Consider the following 21,486-nt stretch of genomic DNA (forward strand, 5'->3'; position numbering starts at 1 on the left):
ATAAATTTTAACCAATGAGAGTTTTCCAAAATACTTGGTACAAGTTTAAATATAAAATAAAAAGTGTTCTCCTCACCTTTGAGATTTCTATAGACTTCAAATCATTTTAATTTTTTATGAATAAGTCCTTTCTCTATTCACTCTTCGATTTTGATTATTTCTTTGAGCCCCGTCCAGAGCCTACCAATACAATAGTACACAATCCAACTTGATGCATATTCAACAAAGAATCTTCACCACCTTGATCAAATTTAACACTATTCTCGATGTTATTCCTTCACCACCTTGATCACGTCGACGGTCTACCATATAGAATACTTTATGAGTTTGTTACCCTATGTTACAAAACTAATTATATATATATATTTTGAATTTTATGCTTTTCTCTATTTTTTTTGTTTTTGAAGTTTACATTTTTTTTAGGTTTTTTTTTAAATTTTTACTTTACGTTTTTTTAATTTATGGTTTTTTTTTAACTTTTACGTTTTTTACTTTACCTTTTTTTAGTTTAAGTTTTTTTTTTAATTTATGTTTTTTTCTTTACATTTTTTTAAAGTTTACGATTTCTTTTAGTTTACCCTTTTTTTTAGTTTATCGTTTTTTAGTTTTCTTTAATTTTTTTTAATGTTTACGGTCTTTTGTAAAATAAAATTTTTATTATAAAAAGTTTGCCTTGTGACAGATTGCATAATTTTCTTCGCAAGGAGCATCGTTCTGATGAATTTTTAGTTGAACCAGATAATGAAGCTTCATCATCCTTATTAGAACACGTTCATGGTGTCGATTACTTTGATCAATTATCTTATACTCAAGAACAACAACGAGCAAATGCCAATGCATGGAGAGATATAATAACGAATCGAATGTGGAGTGATGTTTATCATATTGGTAATAACAAAACGAATTTTTCTTTCTCATAAATCCAGAAGTTTCCATGAAAAAGTTTATAAATGTCAATAAAATTTTTGCAAAAAAGTCTATAGAACTCCATAGAATTCTTTTCACAACTATGCAAGATTCTATACAAGTTAATAAAAATCAATCAACTCTATAAAAGTCTATTATTAAAAAAAAATCAATGAAAGTCATTCAATCTCTTGATTGAATACACCCCCCTAAGCTTTCAAATTTTGAAATAAAAATCTCATCTCCCTTTATGGAAGTGTTGCCGCCTCCTCCATTATGAGATAGTAGGTATGGTCATTTGCGTTAATTTTATACTTGATAGTTTTTTATATGTATTTTTAATAGAAAAGATGTTTTTAAAGAATATGCATCCTTTATTAGGTACTAATGCTTTTTTTTTAAAAAAAAAATGCTTTTAGTTATATTTTTGATATATAATTTATTTCATGTTTGATTTATACATATTTTATACGTGATGCGATCGTATTCTTCGATCGATCGCCGTCCTCTTTACTCTCTCAACTTTCAATATTTCTTAATGCAAATCGACCCTCACACGCTGTTGCCCTTGCATCGTATTTTCATTTTTAGTTTGAGTCCTCATGAAGAGAGTCCTCACGAAAGTAACCACTTCCTCCAGTTCAACTCCAGTTGATAGAGTCCTCACGAAGAGAGTCCTCGCGAAGCTACTTCCCAAGGCAACCACCTCGATCTTCTTCTCCTTAAGTTTCTAAGTACCCATCCTCTTCTCCGTGAGTTTCTCCGACAAATTTCTGAGTACACATTGTCCATTGATCTTCTTCTTAGTAAGTTTCTTTCTCTGTTAAGTTTCTGAGTACCGTTTCTATTCCCCGTCGAGTTTCTGAGTACCCTGTCAAGTTGCTGTACTCCGGTCAAAATGAGCTCTCCATCCTCCACTTCTTTTTCTTTCTTTCAATCCACATTCAGCTACGGAGACATGGTTGAAACGTTGCTGATGACTTTGGACTTCATCGGAGCTGTCGGCAATGACTTATTCGACACCTGCCTATTTTATGTTCACCCATGTAATCTTCAACGACATGGTGAAGGTTCCATCGAAGCGGTTAACAAGGTACAAATGATTTGTGTTCAGTATTTTTCATTGTTCTCTTATGCTCTAAGTTGCTTTCTATTTATACCATAATCAACTTGTTGTATTTGGTTGGCGGTAGCTTCTTAGCATCATTTATAGGTAAGGCTTGTTGATTTGATTGAGTTGATAATTTAGTTTAATTTCTTGTTGATTTGAATTGATTGAGGTGATTTGGCAGATGACTACTATTGGATGAGAACAGGGGAGAGGCAGGCGTCGTGAATGCGGGTACAATATCCTATCGTGGTTCTTTGACAGGATGTCGAATACTTTGAGCTTATCGTCGGCACCGGCACTAAAGTCATTACCAGCATCACCAGTGACAACCTCATCATACAAGATTGCCTCAGCGAGAAGGTGCCCAACTTCTGTTGGATCGTTACACGTGTGTGACAGAGAGAAGGGGGGGATTGAATCATGCGATTTTAAATTTTTTTTCTTCTTTTAAAACAAAGTATGCGCATCGGAAAAAATTAGAAACAAGAAAGCACAAAAATGCATGCGGTTTACTTTGTTCGGATCCTTCGGCGACTCCTACTCCAAGGTCTAGGTCCCACGGACCTATCGATGGATAATCCACTAATGACTTCTTCTGGAATTGTCGGAAGAGGGTTATCGAATACAAAAAGATGAGGATAAATGTAACGACCTACACTTTCCTTTTAAACAATATTGATGTACAAAATCAAACTTTTGTTACCCATCACTTGTAGATGATCGGATTAGACTCGGTGTTGGTTGACTTCTCAATAGTAGTTAGGCGCAGCAGTGTCGTAGCAGAGCAGCAGAACGAAGATGGAGCAATCAGAGCGTTGAACAGATGCACAAAGGCTTATCGAAGAGTTGTAAAGGAGTTGTGAAGAAGCCTTGGTCAAGACCCCCTCTTTTATTGAGTGTTGAAGGTGCTTTCCATAGCATTGAAGGCGCCTTCCATAGGCAAAGTTTTATCCCAAATTGCTCGCCTCTTATCATAGACAAAGTCCAATTTTATCCAATTAAAACACCTTCCATGCTCTTGAAAGTGCCTTCCATCGCCCAGCTCAAGGCGCCTTCTTCCGCATGTAAGGCGTCTCGGATACTGTTTATCCGAGGCATTTTGTGCTCCTTTCTCCTTGTAAAATGTGTTAGTCCAATAACAAAAAGTATACCCTACACGACAAAGTTAGCATAATAAAAATAATATTAATTAGATCTTATCCTCCAGACTCGGATTTAGTCTTGGTCTCCGTTTCGATTTCCCAAATGGACGTAACCTACTATCCTCTCAAATTGGACGCATCCTCACTGAGTCACTCTCCTCCAGTGACTTACCTCCACTTACCAAATGTCAAGTTATCTCCTTGACGTCCAATCTGACCTACCAGATCTTCCTAGCGGAATTTGATAAGCTATTATTTGATACATTATTTTGAGTTGATATTGGGCGTATTACACTTAATTGCACAGGTTACATGCACTTTTTATCATGTTTATACATGGAGATTGTTTTAGCTCAAGTCTACATTTTTTCTCTTAATTCATGATATTATTTTTACAATTTGAATTTGATTTTGTAGGACACATGAGTTGGTTCAATTGGTACATGATCAAGGGAAACAAGTTTGGTTCATCCAACAAGGGAAGAAGCTCAAGTCAAAATTGATTCAACTCATCACAAGGAATCACCTCTCAAGCTTAACCCAAGTCAAATCCTCCTCACCAAAATCCTAAAACCCTACTTGAACCAAACCCAAAGCTACTGTTCACAACTGGTTCAAACCCATGTATAAAACCCAAATTTCTCCCGTAGCTCCCGTTTCACCTCCGATCAACTCCTCAAGTGCCGATGTCAGAGAGGGAGTTTCAGGGTAGCTACTAGACCATCTTTCGACCCGCTGGAAGACGGCGAATTTGCTGCTGTCCGAACTTTGTGTTTCCGCCACAGATTTGGAGGCGTGTTCCTCCGATCTCTGATTTCACTTCCCATTAGCAACATTTGGAGACGTTCTTCCAGTGTTACTGAGCTCCTTCTGACAACCATTCACCATCTGCGGACTCCATTCAGATTCAGAGATACAGTTTCCTTCGTTGATGGCGAAATTTGAGCAGCTAGCAACCGACGCCCGAGGATCAGAGCTGACAAGAGGTGTTGTCCCTATTCGCGATCTTGATTTCTCCGTTCCATTGCCTACACAGATCAAAGGGTGTTTCCCCGATCTAAGTTTCTATCATCCAATAGAGTTGTTCGCAAGCTTGAAGAGCATTTCTCAAGAGCTGTGAGCATCATCAGTACCAGCTTGTTCGGTTCTTCTTCGTTGATTGCTTGAAGGGGTGTTTCCGAAAGGCGTATCTGTTCTTAGCTGGGAGTTGGGATCTTCTTCGTCGATTGCTTGCAAGACATTTTCAGGAGCATTTTTGTGTGACGGCAAGAGGGTTTATTGCAGAGTTGGATCGGTTCCCTTGATTTCATTTACTGTTTTTATAGCTTAGAACTAGTTTGCTGTTTAGTTAAATTTTTATGTGTTTTGCTATTTCGTACCTTAGTTTAATTGTGTTGATGGTAAAACCCATAGCGCAGATTGACAATGCGTTGTGGATTAATTGTTGACACTTAGTTAGCTTTCATTCATGCATTAGATTAGTTTCTTATTGTTTAATTTTTTCATTTGTTAGATTTAGAATTAAAATCAACAACTCCCATTTCAATGATGAAAATCCCAAAAATAGTTATAAGTCTAAGACAAACATCCGATTGTTAATTCCTCGAGAGATTCTACTATGGACTCTTTGTTACGACATCATTGTGTAGTTGAAGGGTTCATTGAATATAAATTGTTAATTTGATTTGCGGGTGTGACCGACTTGTTTTCAAATTTTGGCGCCGTTACTGGAGACAAATCGGTGTTTGGTGATTTTAGGATTGTTTTACTATTTTGTTTGGTGTCTTGATTCTCATTTATTTTATATATTCATGTGTTTGATATTTTGAGCTTCCTGTGTCAGGTGATTTTGTATCATTATTTCAGGTGAGATCAGGGATATGGACTCAGTAGCCATGGATCCATTTGAGTCTTTGATGATGGAGGCAGCTGAAGTTGACGATATTGATCACATGAAGAAGAGGCTCACTACCATTAAGTATATTCCACTTCTGCATTAGCTCAGGGGAGTTTGTTTCATTCCACCTTTTATTTTTCATTGTAGATAGCATGTCTTACTTTGATGCATGAATAATTTCTTAGTGATCCTGTCCGAACCAGAAGCCAACAGAAGCTGGGCACGTGGCGCTTTCGACTCGCTGATGTAGATCTCCAACTGATGGCGCGATGCTCCGGCTAACCTGCACAGAAGTCGGGCCGGGAAGGGGGTTCCCGGCGGCGACCCTCCGACGCTCAAGTCAGTTAAACTACGATAAACAAGGTGGCTCCCAAAGTGATTTCTCGCGTACCTGCGGCGAAGTAAGAGGCTCTATATATAGAGCGAGGAGAGATCTAATGCACATTTACCGAAGTGCAGACGTGTCAGCAACCCATACCTCGGCATGTACTTGTCAGAGAGCTTACCTGACCCATATCGCTACAGTCAAAGCATGCCCTTGATGGGACAGCATAATCTCCTGTCACAAGATTTGGAGCATGGCACACACATGAAACCTACCGGCTGTCAGAGAAAGAAGTCCCTTGTCCTTTTCCCTTGCTCCAAACTTGTTGTCCGGGCGGATAGCTCCCTCAACATCCGGCCGGACGTCCGCAGTAGTTTACTTGTGCTTTGTGGAGACTAATAAACAGGGGTGCTTTATGACTTTGGTCGGTCGAAAGGTCAGCTCGGTCCATGACCTTTTCAACTGAGCGTCGGAACTCCGATTTGACAGGGTGCCTTCCAACCATAAGCGCGAGCCGGCCGGACCCTTCCGAGTATTCGATTCCATCGGTCGGCCGGCAGTCCGGTCAGACCGGCCGTCTACGGCCACCCGTCTGGTCGGACCACACTCTCCCCGGATGGGCGGCTGCTCCGGTGACCTCCACGGGGCGTTGACTCTGCTAAATGGGGTCCCCCATTCTTACTGCCGGATCACTTGCCTCCCCTTCAAGTCTAGTCGAAGGAGGCGAATAGTCCGATTGACTGGACTGTGAGTCTAGCCGAACGGCTCATCCATGCTAATACTTTCCGCCCGGTCAGCCGTAAAAATATCCTTGAATGAATCGATGATGGCCTTCACCGGATCTCCTCGCGTTCTGCGCCAATTTTCGACATCAAGGTTGATCATACCTTCATTAAATGCTCCGAATGATTGACTGCCACGTGGAGCAATGCCATCGGAGTACGGAGGCGGTGGCATGATATTTTGATGTGATCGAAGCAATTTGAAATAAACGGCTAGATGCATGCTTCGATTCCTGTAACCTGGATCCGACGGTGGAGGCCGCCCGGCCCTCACCCTATAAATTCTTCATTTCCTTCTCACCTTCACTTCCCTCCATTACCTCTACTGTTGCCCTCTGCGCTTTGGAGTTCCGGCGATCTTGTTTCTGCCCTTTGACGCTCTTCGGCGCCTTTCTTCGATCCCTCTCCTCTCAGTAAGATTTTAGATCTTTCCTTCTTCCTTTCCGGTATCTAATTCGCATTTCTTTCCCTAGCTCCAGTCTTTGAAACTCCTTTTCTTCGTCTTTGAAACTTCTTTTTTGATTTCTTCTATCTGGATCATGGCCAGTTCTTCTCATCCTGAAGAACAATCCCTAGGCCCATGGTATACTACCATGTGGTCCCGTTTCGAACAACGGGATTTTGATATTTTGGCTGACAATTTCGAAATTCCCGAGGATTTCGAAGTTCGCCTAGCTGGTCCCGCCGCTCGGCCACACCGACCGCCGTGCGGCTGTTTCTGTGTCTTCCGCGACCAATTTACCGCCGGTCTGCGGTTCCCCGTGCATCCTTTTATAGTAGACGTTTGTAATTATTTTGGCGTGCCGCTCGGAAGTTTAGTACCAAATACCTTCCGTCTCCTCTGCGGTGTTGTCGTTTTGTTTAAGATTCACAACATTCCCCTCCGACCGGAGGTCTTCTTTTATTTCTATTATCCTAAGCAAGCCGGGCACCTTTATGTTCAAGCTCGGCCCTCTTCTTCGATAAACTACCCACTTCCAATAAACATGGAAGGACTATTATTCTACATCCGCATGCCCGATCGTGAACTTTCCGACCCAAGGTGGTCACCACCTCCTACTCCCGAGTGAAGAAATTCAAGACCGATCGGATTATCTTCGCGCAAATGTACTAGCGAGTGATGTACATTTTTGGGCTGAGTCCTATACGGACTCCTCTTCCGACCGGCTTCGGTAAGAATTTTGCTTGGGCATTTGCTTTAATTGCTAACTGATTTCTTCTTCTTTTCATGCAGCTGACATCGTTATGGACTCGGTGATGGCCGGCGTCCTGAAGAGAAAAGCAGCGGCGCTGGAGGCCGCGGCGACCAAGGAAATGGAGACGTTGGGTATTCAGCCGGTCGGTTCTCATGAAGGAGAGAGCGGCACCCAGGCCGAATCGGACGCTCGGGCCTCTCAACAACAGGTGGCCACCGGAGCAACCCCCTCCAGGGAACCAACGGGCCCCGAGGAAGGGTCCGTTCGGGAGGAAGAACAGCCACTGTAAAAGAGGCGCCGGGTAGAGACTCCGCTGCGCTCGGCTACCTCCGCGGTCCGACCCTCCGACCGGGCCGCCGTGACTGCTAAAGGCAAGGCGCCTGTGCCCGAGACCATTTCGTCCGACCGGACGCCGTCTGACTGGGACGAGCTGACTGCTCCGGTGGAGGCCACTCCGGTCGACCATCCATTCGCGGTTTCTGCGCCAGCTTCTGATCCTGGTCACGGCCGCACAATACGGGTTACTCTTCATCTTCCGACTAAAGAGTTGCTACCAGAAGCCGACCAGCCAACCGTGCCCGAGCACACCATTACTTTGAAAGGGCCCCTCGCCGAGATGTGGGCCGACGCTCGGGCTCGCGTAGCAACGATCCCCCTCCGGAACTTAGCCAACAGCCACATGCAAGCGGCTACGGGGGTAAGCTTGTTGAAGTTTTGTCAGAATATTTCCGCTCGGCTTTTAACAACTGCGCCTTCTTGCTTCAGAGATGGGTGGAAGAGATAGCAGTTTCCAACCGCCTGGCCATGGCGGACGAGGAGATAAGGCAACTAAAGGCGGCAGGTGGTCCGAGCGGCTCCCAAGGCCCTTCCTACTCCGAGCTGCAAAAAGAGCTGAAGAAAGCTCAAACTCTGCTGGCTACTGAGCAGAAGAAGACAGGCCCACGCCTAGCCGAGTCCGAGCGACAAGTCAAGTCGCTTGACCACAAAGATAACTCGCCACCACTCGGAAGAACACGGTCGTCTCCGATCCGGAGAAGAAAAGCGTGAGGGGCACCGGAGTGAAGATAAAGGTCTTGACGAGCACTCGGCCGGAGAAGGCAGCTCGGCGTCGCGAGAAGATCGAACATCTGAATGAGGCCCTCACAAGCTCCCAGGCAACCTTCAAAGAATACCAGGATGCCGAGCCGAGCCGAGTTGCCGCTCTACGACAAAGCCATATCCGATCGCACGAGTTCTCGGAGAAAATTTGCGAGCGGATGTACTTAGCTTTCGACTTGGCCATTACAGCCACTATGACTTATCTGAAGTCAAAGGGCCTTCTTCCGGAGTCCACCAATATTCCAGCCGGCGATCAGGTGGAGCTCCTGAACAACATTCCGAGGGACCTCTACGACTACATCGAGTAGTTCTTGTAATTTCGCCGCTCGGCTGAACATGAATCTTTTTGTACTTAGGCCACTCGGCCTAAGGTTTTAATTTCAATGAAATGTTTTCCTTTCGTGCACCCCCTCTTTTTGCACTGTCCCCTCGCTAATACTTGTGCTGCCTGCTCGTCTACTATCACACCTTTGACCTTCGAGGTGCATTCTCGCAAGTGTTTTCCCCAGCCCCTCCGTTCGGCCGAATATCATCCGGTGTTGCCAAGAATCGCTCATTATAAGCCGATCAGAACTTTTGTACCTCGAATCTGAGCGGAACTTAGCGTCGGTCTAACTATCGGCGGAGAATACGGATAATTGTAGTGTCGACGATATTCCGCTCGGATTATTTATAGACGCCGAGGCGTCTCTCGATGTTTAACGTCGGTGCTCGACGGCGCGGTTATTTGTAGCCGGTCGGCGCGGCTCTCAATGTTTAACGACGATGCTCGTCGATCTCCCGCTCGGGGATTTATAGACGCCGAGGCGTCTCTCGATGTTTAACGTCGGTGCTCGACGGCGCAGTTATTTATAGCCGGTCGGCGCGGCTCTCGATGTTTAACGACGGTGCTCGTCGATCTTCCGCTCGGGGATTTATAGACGCCGGCTCGTCTCTCGATGTTTAATGTCGGTGCTCGACGGCGTGATTATTTATAGCCGGTCGGCGCGGCTCTCGATGTTTAACGACGGTGCTCGTCGACCTTCCGCTCGGGGATTTATAGACGTCGGCTCATCTCTGCGCGGCTCTACGGTTTAACGTCTGGGCTAGACGACCTTCAAGGCTAACTCCTTACCAGGTCGAGCGACCTTGGCCTTCATATCCCGCGCTCTAACAATATTTATGCCTGACCGAACAATACGGGTCATTTGCTTGCGAATCTAATCGGCTAGGAGGCCTTCGCCATTCAGGCGCTCGGCCTGGATAATCCATACGCCCTTGCCGAACGATAAGCCGCTCAGCGGAGAATACTCTTTCACCCAGCTTGGAGAACGTACTCCTGGCCGAACGGCTCAGGGTCTGCTTCGTCGAGCATCTTGGCTCGGATAACTTACCTCCGGCCGAACGACGCGGGGCCTTCGTTTCTGGTTGACAATGCCTTATATTTGTTCTTTTGATTCTTCATTTCTGCATTTCCAGTATTCAGTCGAAAAAAGTACACAGGATAATTTACAGTGGTACACCTTTCATCCCGCCCGGTAAGGCTGGAGGTGGTTCGTGCTCCACGGCCTATCCAACTGCCGACCGTCCTCATCCTCCAAATAATACGCACCCGAGCGGACCTGCCCACGGAGCTTCAAGCTTGCCGACGTCGCCGATCGGTTTGACTTTCTTCCAGACAAGGTCGCCGACCTGGAATGATCGGGGAATGACGCGGCGGTTGTAGTTTTGCTTCATTCGTTGACGGTATGCCATCAGCCGAACGGATGCCTTGGCTCTCTCCTCAATCAAATCCAGCTCCATGTTCCTCCGATCGGCGTTGCCTTCATCGTACAATTGGACCCGGACGGACTCGACGCCGACTTCAACCGGAATGACTGCTTCGCCGCCGTACACCAGATGGAAAGGTGTAACGCCCGTTGCTTCCTTAGGAGTCGTCCGGATGGCCCATAAAACGCCCGGCACTTCATCCGGCCAACTTCCTCCCACGTGGTCGAGCCGAGTGCGCGGAATACGGAGGCGGCTTGACCGTTACTTTGGGGGTAAGCCACGGACGTGAAGTGTTGCTCGACGCCGTAGCTTTTGCACCAATCTTCTAGCACCTTCCCTGTGAATTGCCGCCCATTGTTGGAAACCAATCGGCGAGGGATACTGAACCTACAGATGATGTGTTGCCAGATGAATTTTTTGACCATCTGCTCGGTGATCCTGGCTAGTGGCTCGGCCTCCACCCACTTGGAAAAATAATCGACCGCTACCAGCAAAAATTTCCTCTGCCCGGTTGCCATGAAATGGACCCACAATATCCATTCCCGTTGATCGAGCGGACGTGAAACGGTTGATGTCTTCATCTCCTCTGGTCGGTGCGAGAAGTTGTGATACTTTTGGCATGAAGATACGTGAATCTTGTCCGAAGCGCCCATTCAGAAGGTCGACCAAAGTATCCAACTAGCAAAATCTTCTTGGCTAGTGATCGTCGCCCGGATGTCCTCCGCACGATCCTTGATGTACCTCTTGGAGGATGTAAGCCGAGTCTTCCGAGCTCACACACTGGGGAGAAAGCCTTCTTGTAGAGCTGATCGTGAGTGTGAACCGGCCCTCCTCCCGGCACGGTGGGCTTCTTCTCGATCGGCGTAAGTGGTGCCCGAAAAACTCTATGATGGGTGTCCTCGAGTCGTCCAGAAAATGAGGCCTTCCATCCGGTCAACATGTGCCACCAAAGATACTTGTTCCATTAGCTTCGGGATAATGACCGGCGTCATAGAACTTGCTAGTTTGGCCAACTCATCGGCTCACGGTTCTCCGTTCGGGAATCTTCTTGATAAGAACCTTGCGGAAATTAGCTTTGAGCTTTTCAAAGGCCTCAGCGTAGAGTTTAAGCCGAGTGTTGTTAATGTGGCCAACTGTGAATCTGAATAAAGTGTCACTCGACCGGCTCGCCTGCAATCCGGCTATGAGGGCCTCATACTCTACCATTGTTGGTAGCTTTATAATCCAGTCGGATGGATAAGTGCACCTTTTCTTCTTGAGGCGAGAGCAGCAATATTTCCAAGCCGAGTGGAAGACCCATCCACATATATTCTCCGCATAGCTTCCACTTCGGTCACGAAATCAGCCAAGGATTGCGCTTTGATCGCGGCGGGGCTGGTATTGGATGTCAAATTCACTTAGTTATGTCGTCCATTTGATGCGTCCGGATGCTTCGGATTCAAGAGCACCCTTCCGGTGGACTGTTCGTCCGGACAATGATGGTGTGAGCCAAGAAATAGGGTCGGAGGCGCCGAGCGGCTAGAACCAAAGCAAAACTTCTCGAGCCGGTGTAACGAGATTGACATCTTTTAAAATGTGGCTTAGAAAATACACCTGCTGCTCCTACAGCATGCTCAGTTGACGACAGATACATATCAAGTGACTCACCCCGATCGGCTTGGCAAGTACAGGCAGAGAATTTAGATATGTTTTCAGCTCTTGAATGCTCGGTCACATTCTTCATCCCACTGGAACTTAGTAGCCTAGCGAGATCTTGAAGAACGAAGCTTCGGCGGTTTGGAGATGAACTGACGAAAGCGATTATCCGACCGGTCAACGCTGCACTTCCCTTGTATTTCTTGGGGGGCATGTCTTGCGAGCTTTCACCTTCTTGGGATTGGCTTCGATTCCCCGCTCGGTCACTATGTACCCCAAGAACGCCTCCTTTTGCTCCGAACAGGCACTTTTGGGGATTTAGCTTGACTCCGTATTTCGAAGCGTTCGGAAGGTTTCTTCCATGTCCTTGAAGAGATCGGCCGCTCGGGCGGACTTGATAAGAATGTCGTCCACATAAACTCCATTTCGCCCGATCCGCTCCTGAACACTTTATTCATCAAGCGTTGATAGGTGGCCCGTTCTTCAATCCGAATCACATCAGATACGCGTTCTGACTTACTTTTCTTGATCTTCCGGTGGCACTGATGATAGCCTTGGTAGGCGTCGAGCATCAATTAATTCGCGGTCGTAGAGTCCACCAGCTGATCTATCCAGGGCGGGGATAAAAATCCTTGGGGCATGCTTTGTTTAAGTCCCGAAGTCGATGAGACTCTCCACTTGCCCGGCTTGGAGACTAATACTACGTTAGCCACCACTCGGGAACGCGGCGTATATGGTCGGCCTCGAAGTTTCTCCACTTCCGCCGGATGATGGCATTACTCGCCTGAAATCCTTTTCCTCCGCTTCAGGCGTCCGGTCGGACATGCAACTCATCTTCTTGCTATGCCGGGAAATTCGGCAACTCGTGTCGACAGACGAAGACATCATGATTTCGTTGGAGGCATTGGATCAGCTCCTCCTTCGCTCCTCCTCCAGAGGCGATAAAAGTCGTGTTCTCCGATCGGGTCGGATGGATCTGAACTTCCTCCTTTTCATCATAAATTAAAGCGGGAGGTTTCTCGGTTATGGCGTGTATCTCGATCCGGGGCGCCTTGGCGGAGCGAACCTGCTGGATCATTTCTATATAGCTCATGCCGCTGGTGATCTCCACGCATTCTCTACTTTGTCTTCCACGGGAACTTGATCTTGGTGGAAGGTGGAGACGACCGCCCGGAACTCAGGGCCGGTCGTCCCAAAATGACGTTGTATGATGAGGGAGAGTCCACCACCACGAAGTTTCTTGTTCGCGTCCTCTGAGCTCTTCTCCATTGAGATAGCCAGTATTTGTCCGTGGTGCCGTTACAGTGAACTCGTAGAGCGGGCGTAGGTCGGTCGGCTCGATCGAATTGCATTGATCGAGCGCTATGAATATAATGTTGACCGAGCTCCTGTGTCAACAATATGCGGTGAATAGTGTAATTTGCTATTACCGCTTTAATGAGCGAGGCGTCGTGGTAGTACTTATTCCTTCTAAGTCTCGGGCCGAAGTGATTTCCGGTCCACTTGCACGCTCTTGGCTACAACCAACTGCGTGGATCTCCAGTCGCCTTGCTTACGGCTCGGTTGGAGTCTCCTCCGGTCGGCCCACCAGCAATGATCTCGCCTCGGCGATATTGCTTTATTCTCCTCTTCCCGAGCGGACGGTCGGGACCGTTCTCTAGACGCCCGTCGATTCTCCTGTCTCGGAGGGCGTCTAGTGATGTCGCCTCTCGGTGCGTGTCCGTTCGGCTTCAGGTCCTTTGTCTTCTGTCGATGGGAGGAGACCGCCGTTCGGCATTCCGAAGCAGGATTAGCCACGAAGGAAGACTTGACAATCCCTCGTGTTGTGCGTATCCGTCCGGTGGAAGGAGCGTAACATAGGGTCCATCCTTCGGCTGCTACCTCTTGCACGTGTGATCTGCATGGGGATCGGATTGCTTGACCCTCGGTCCTCTTGGCGGTTGATGGCTGGTCTCGCTCGGCCGGAGGAGCCCGTTCGGTTGGTGTTTCTTTCTTCACCTGCGCTTCCTCCACGTTGATATATTCATTAGCCTATGATCATAATCTTTGGGCGGCTTTCGGATGAGCGAAGAAGTCCCCGTCCACAAGGCCTTGCGTGAAGGCATTCATCATCGTCTCCGATGTGGCCGTTGGAATATCCATCGCCACTTGGTTGAATCGCTGGATGTAAGCTCGGGCGATTCTCTTGGCTCTTGCTTGATGGCGAACAGTGACACTTGTCTTCCGATAACGCCGGCGAAGTGGTGGAGGAAGGCTGTTCGGAAGTTCTTGAAGCTAGTGATGGATCCGTCCGGCAGTCTCCGAAACCACCGTTGAGTCGATCCCGAGAGAGTGGTAAGAAAGACTCGGCACTTTACTCCATCTGTATATTGATGGAGCGTAGCTGTGTTATCGAACTTATCCAGATGATCATCCGGGTCTGTTGTTCCATTGTACTCGCCGATCGCCGGGGGCGCGTAATGTTTAGGCAGAGGGTCTCGTAGAATAGCCTCCGAAAATTGGCGATTGATCCGCTCGGGAGATGAGTCCGCTCGGGGAGTTTTCCCCTTTCTGGCGTCTCGCCTAGGCATTTCGTCGGAAGAAGATCCTCTATCTCTCCGAGCTGGCCCGGCTTCAGGGGTGCGGAATAAGGCCCGATGGAATGCAACGGTGGCTTGAGGTGCGTCCGCTCGGTCACCCGATGCAGATGTTGCTTGTTGCTCCAGCCGCTCGGCTGATGCTTTTTGTTTTAACTCCACAAGTTTGGCGGCCCTCATCTCGACCAGAGCGTCGAGTTCTTCCGTCGAAAGCGTCACCGTGTGTTGTCGTCCAGCCTCGTCCATTGTTCCCGTTCGAATGCAGGTGCGTTCCCACAGACGGCGCCAAATTGATCCTGTCCGAACCAGAAGCCAACAGAAGCTGGGCACGTGGCGCTTTCGACTCGCTGATGTAGATCTCCAACTGATGGCGCGATGCTCCGGCTAACCTGCACAGAAGTCGGGCCGGGAAGGGGGTTCCCGGCGGCGACCCTCCGACGCTCAAGTCAGTTAAACTACGATAAACAAGGTGGCTCCCAAAGTGATTTCTCGCGTACCTGCGGCGAAGTAAGAGGCTCTATATATAGAGCGAGGAGAGATCTAATGCACATTTACCGAAGTGCAGACGTGTCAGCAACCCATACCTCGGCATGTACTTGTCAGAGAGCTTACCTGACCCATATCGCTACAGTCAAAGCATGCCCTTGATGGGACAGCATAATCCCCTGTCACAAGATTTGGAGCATGGCACACACATGAAACCTACCGGCTGTCAGAGAAAGAAGTCCCTTGTCCTTTTCCCTTGCTCCAAACTTGTTGTCCGGGCGGACAGCTCCCTCAACATCCGGCCGGACGTCCGCAGTAGTTTACTTGTGCTTTGTGGAGACTAATAAACAGGGGTGCTTTATGACTTTGGTCGGTCGAAAGGTCAGCTCGGTCCATGACCTTTTCAACTGAGCGTCGGAACTCCGATTTGACAGGGTGCCTTCCAACCATAAGCGCGAGCCGGCCGGACCCTTTCGAGTATTCGATTCCATCGGCCGGCCGGCAGTCCGGTCAAACCGGCCGTCTACGGCCACCCGTCTGGTCGGACCACACTCTCCCCGGATGGGCGACTGCTCCGGTGACCTCCACGGGGCGTTGACTCTGCTAAATGGGGTCCCCCATTCTTACTGCCGGATCACTTAGTTTACTTTAGCAATCTTGTTGGTTTGTAAATAGTCTTTTTGATTTTCGAAATAAAATGTACCCCTTGGCATTTCTTTATATCATTTTAAAGAATTTTGAAAGCTAGTTAAATTTGATTGTTAAGTTTTGAAATTTATTGTCACGATTGGATTCCTGAATTACATGAGGTTGCTATCTAATGATGGATTCTAAATTAATGAATTGAGATAGATAATTTGAATACCTAGTGAGGATTAAGCTTTATTGTGATGCACTTGTGTTAGTGTCACTCTAGAACTTGCTTTGATTCTTTTAAAACCACAATACCATAAATTGAGTCATTTTTATGAAGGTGAATCTATTTGTTTCTCTTTCTTCCACACAATTTTTTACTAATCTTCTTGTTAATCATCATATCATTTTATTTTCTCTCATTTCTTAATTTTTTGGATGTGGATACTTTGAATGTTATATGATGATTTTCTTTTCGTCGGGATGGACAAAGGATTAAGTGTGGGGGAGGTGTGTAGTGTTTTTGAATGTTTGGATGCATTTTCTATTGGTCGGAATTTTGGATGTTCAAAGTTAAGTTTGAGTGCAATGGAGGTTAATGTTAGAGGCTATGGAGTTTGAATTCTGTACAATTCAGGAATGGTTCAAGGTTTGAAAAATGGTTGAGCTAGGGCTAGTGTGAGGTGTTTCTTTTGCAAAAATGCTGAAAAATCTGTAGTGAATGAATGACTTTTAATATTCTGTGCTAAACTTAAGCATTACCTAAGCTTGATCATGTCAAGAGCAAGCTCCAATAGCTTTATATTTTGGAATTTGATACTTTGGTGATACACTCAAAACACTAGGAGACATTTTGGGAGAAGGTTTTGAAATGCTGAAATCTGGGTATAACAAAAGTGCATTTTGTACCAAGCTATTTGAAGCTGTTCTATTGCCTTTAGACAATGTGTTCATCAGTAATCCTTGTTGAGATAGAAGATGTGAAGTAAGGAAGTGAAAAGGTAAACTGTTTTGAAGAAACAAGGTGTAAAATTCAAACTTTGGACATTGAGTGCTAAATGAAATTAATCCCTGAATTCTATTTTTTATGAAGCAATCTGAAAGTGTTTTGAAATTTAGGAATTGATACTTATCTGGTTGCTGAATTTCGTGCTGAATTCCGTGTACAACAGAATTGAATTTATAGAGAGGCTGAAAAGAGTTCATAGAGATACTGTAGTGAAGATTTAAGGCTTATTGAACTTTGCTGAATTCTGGACATTGCTGTTGTGCAGTAATGGCAGAAGTTATAGAAATCTGAATCTGCAATTAAGGGTTGGCTGGTCAAGAACTAAATTTGAAGAAGAAGAGTTAAGAATGGAGTTCAATAGCAGTAATGGAAAGGAAGCTGCTCAAATCTAAACATTGCTACTGTAATCAAATGAAGCTCAATTTGTAAAATGAAACTCTTGTGAATCACTGAAAATGGAAGTGTAAGTGTAGTAGTTTTCGGAAATTTTTGTATCAAAGGTGTATCAAAATTCGAGAGCAGCACTAAAACCAGTGAGAACATCAAGTGAAGCTCTGAGAATTGCAGAAACAAATGGTATTCTTGTTCTTCATCGACCTCTATAAACTGTATATTCAGATTACAAAGGATTTGAGTTACTGAAATAAGGGACAAGTGAAGAAAAATTTGCAGAAACAGAAGCAAAAACAGTGAGAATTGCAGCTGCTGGTTATCTGATCATCATGGATCAAGATTCAAAATTTAATTGATGATTACCATTCCACTTATGAAGCACTTGAAGATGGTATCATTAAATCTGAAAAGAAGAAAGACAAGGGTAGTAATTGATACTCAAAACAGTGAGTTGCTCAAGCTGAATTCTGATTTTGACAGCAACTCAATGGTTTAGCAGCAATTGCATTTGGAGCTATTGTAGATCACTGAAGTTTTTGGGATGTTGCAACTAGATACAATGTTCAACAAAGGATTAAGCTAATTTGGACAGGATATAGGAAGTGTTACAACTGCTAAAACTGAAATCAAGTAGCTGCTGCTGTTAATCTGATCATTATGGTCAGAACTTGAAATCCAAGTGGTGAGCAACGTTCCATTTATGAAGTACTTCGAATTGAAACATTATTTTTGAAGAAAAGGAGACAATGACAGTAATTTGGTACAAGAACAGAAATGCAGAAATGGGCAGGAATTGCAAAAGGCTTAAGACTGACCAATGCACTAATGATGTACTACTTTTAATGATGTCTACTTTTTAAAATGGATATAAGTGTTGAAAAAATGAAATGTGATGAGTGAGATCAGCTGCAGATTCACTGTTTCTGTGCTAATTTTGGGAAATGAGTTATGACAAACTATGCACTCTTCAAGAGAAAGGAAATCAGAAACCAGTATATCAACCTCAACAAGTTGTGTGCCAAATTTTGTATGCATTTGCTGGCCAGCAATAGCTAGATGTCAACCTCTCATTTATACCGTGCTAATTGAGATGCATTGATAAGCTTAGCTATTCATGCTTCCAGCAAAAATTCGTTCAAGTTTCAAATTCTGAAACTTATGGGGTGTTTGGTTGATGGGTTTGGGAATAAAAGAATGGAATGATAGTAAAAAATAGTGTTTGGATTGTGGGTTTGGGAATGATTACTAAATTTATGGGAATCAACCAAACCCATATAACTTGATGGGTTTCATTTCCATTCCTATTCCCATTCCACCCTACTATCAAACTCATACCCATAGTCATTCCCATCATTTAACCAAACGCCCCCTTAGTTGCTGAATGCAACATGCAGAAAGGGAGTGAGGGGGCTGCTGTTGGAGTTTCATAAACCTTGTTTCAGTTCCTTACCTATGTGAAGTTCATGCAACTCTTGAGAGGTTTAGGAAACAAGTGTTAGATGCAGGATAGATTTACACAGGAAGAAGAGATGTCAGGAACAGAAAAAAAAGGAAAGAAAAGAAAAGAGAAGCTGTAATCTCAGAAACTGGACATATGTTGGAGCTGTGTTGATTGTTGCTGAATTCTGTTATCAAAGCTATTGTTGGTGTTCAATAGATTTTGATTTGGTTCTCTATCAATGCGATAGAGATGCACATCTCTAGAGGGATGGCATTGAGTGTTATCTGCAAATAAAGAGAAAGAAAATCCGAATGGGAAGTCATATTAACTGATCAGAAATATGGGGATTGTTTCAACAGTGAACTTTGTATCAACCTCGCCTATTGAGTAACCTCTTGCTGGAGTTTCTTAATTACTGAAGAATTATAGTCGAGTTTTTGATTACTCATTGTTGGTTGCTGTTTTTCTCTTCCCAATTCCTCTATGCTTCAAAACTTGCAAGCCATTAAGTGGTAACTGAATTTGTTAAGAAGTTGAATTGTGAATGGATTTTAGTGTTGCGTACCAATTTTGGTGTGCAGATTTATAATTATTGAGAGGTCTAAATGAAGCTTTTGATCTCTTGTGATAGACATCTGGTGTTCTCTTCTCAAATTCCTTGAGATTCAAAAGCTGAAAATTTCAAGAAACTGATTTCTGAAGCTACAATCCAGAAAATTAACATATGCCTGAACTTGAATTCTGAAATTATAAAACCTTTGAGAGCTCATTGAGTTCCTGCTGAACATGGCTTTTGAATTGTGACATGTAGAGAATCTTGCTTGTTAAGAATTGAATTAGATTTCTGTAACTTAATGGAAGCTGTTGTCCGTTCATTTCATCAAGTCTTTACTTAATTTGATTTCCCGGAAATGAACTTCTGAATTCAGAGAGAAAATAAGGGATTGAAGCCATCTTGGAGTCTTTGCAAATACTATTGGTGGAGTTGCTGAATTTAAATCAGCTGCTGGATTGTTGCTAACTGATGAAATTTTGGCACACTGCGGTTGTAATCTAGTAAACTGGAATTTCAGGATTTAACAATGATCAAAACAGTAGGAGACATGTTTAGTAGGGGAAACCTTGGAAGACAGTGATAACAATTGAAACTTTAATGGAATCTGTAATTTTCAGGAATTAATAGATATCAACATCTCAGAATTCTGAATATGTTAAAGCTACTGAAAATTTCTGAATTTTTCAGAATTCAAACCATATTTTGTATTTAGTATTTAGTTGACAATGCATGAATGGCTAGAAGTGGAGTTTCAAGAGAAGAGATGTTGTAATTGGTTCATCAGCCTTGTTTCAGTTCTTTACCAAAGCAATATAAATGCAATTTTTAAGATGTTTAGGCAAAGAATGCCATTTGTAAAAAAAAAAAACAAGAAACTGTAAACTTCTTTGAATCTGATTTTTCAGAAAATTGGTAAGAATTTTGGAGTAGGTTCTGAATTCAGAGATTGGAAGGACACAAGAACAACCTATGGTTGCATCTGAAATTGGTCTCTGAATCTCAAAAACAAGTGCAGAAAATTCTTTATGAGAGAATGAGTTATTTGTGCAAATTCCTTTAGCTATTTTTGACCAAAAATGAATGGAATCGAGAACCTGCAATGTGCCAATTCAAATTGCTGATTAAATAAGGGGCTATCTGATTTATCTTTGTTCTTTAAACTTGAATCTGAAATATTGTAAATGCCGAAATTTAGAATGGATTTGTTGAAAAATTTGAAGGAGTTTAATGATCATCAAACCAAGTCCAGAATTCTACAGAAATGAAAAGTTGCTTAAATGTAATGAAGTTGATGTTGGAATTGATTCTATGAAGTACTGAACTCCAACTTTCGGCACGCTGCAACTAAAAGGAATGAGTGTATCATTATTTCAAGAAATGAAATTTTGGACCCATGAGAAGAGAAAGAAAAGAGAGGAAATGAAAGAGATAAAAGAAAGTTACATGTTCTTGAACCACTGATGATTGAATGGGTGATGAAATGCAAAATTGCTGAAGTCTAGTATTGTGCAAAATTTTGTGTAGTTCTGAAACGTTTAAAACTGTGAAGTTGTAGGAAGTTGCATAAATTAGCTGAAATTAATAGTAGAGAAAACAGAATAGAATAAAAACTGCAAATCTGTTCTTATGACTAATGTAGTCACTTGGGAGGATTCTTGATGAGTTTAATTGTCCAGGACGGACAGTGGGGGAAGTGTATAATGTTTTGAAAGCTTTGGATTTTCCACAAATTGATTTGTACCTAGTTCTTATTTCAGAAGCTGCTGAAATGCAAACTGCAAGTTGCTGAAATGTAATTGTAAAGCTGTTTGGAATCTGAAATAAGGATTAGAATTTAATTTAGTGAGTAAATCAATTTCATTCAAGAAGCATTTCAGATTGCATTAGAGTTTTGAAAATGCAAAAAATGAAGAATTTGTCAAAAGATTGTGAACTTTGAAACAGAATTGCGAAATTCAGAAATGGAAATTGTCCATATTACAAAAAAAAATACAAAATGTTGAAATGGAGGCTATGATGAATTTAAGTTGTTTGTTTTCTGAACTACACAAGTTGTGATCACTGTTCAGTTAACTAAGGAGAGGCATTTCTTGTAGATGAAAGAAATGGATGAAATCTATGCAAAATAGTAAAGGAAGCTAATGAAATTTGTAATTTGTAAAAATTTTTATGAGCTGTAACTCATTTGAATTCAAGCTATTATTGATTGAGTGTTAATTGAAAAGCTTGGTTCGAGGATTCAGGAAGATAAAAATCTGAACTGAACTAAACATAATTGTAGAGTTCCAGAAACTGTATGGTTTTCAAATCTATGATGGAATTTGAAGTGATCAACAACCCTTTAGCTGCAGAATTTTGTGAGAATAAAAAGCATATAAAGGACTTGCTCTCTAAATGTTGGACAAACATCAAATTGGATTAGAGTAAAGTTGAGAATAGATTTGTATCAAACTGAGTTGTTGGAATCTGTGACAGTTTCATGTACAAGTAGAATTTCAGAAATGGGAAATTTTGATTCATTTAGGCTAAAAGATAGTACATGTTTTTGAGT

At 43.8% G+C, this 21,486-nt stretch overlaps 1 long non-coding RNA gene across 4 annotated transcripts in view; it reads left to right on the forward strand.

Annotated features, from left to right (window-relative positions):
* The window catches only part of LOC122029397, a 49,204-nt gene that overhangs the window by 16,222 nt on the left and 11,496 nt on the right, over positions 1–21,486 (forward strand). For 2 of the 4 annotated variants that reach the window (XR_006125046.1, XR_006125048.1), the window contains exon 3: positions 5,026–5,137. The exons of 1 other annotated variant lie outside the window; for it this stretch is intronic. This is a non-coding gene — a long non-coding RNA (uncharacterized LOC122029397). One more of the 4 variants, XR_006125050.1, reaches the window with a different exon arrangement.

The sequence above is a fragment of the Zingiber officinale genome, chromosome 10B, assembly GCF_018446385.1.
Source record: "Zingiber officinale cultivar Zhangliang chromosome 10B, Zo_v1.1, whole genome shotgun sequence".
Lineage (NCBI taxonomy): Eukaryota > Viridiplantae > Streptophyta > Magnoliopsida > Zingiberales > Zingiberaceae > Zingiber > Zingiber officinale.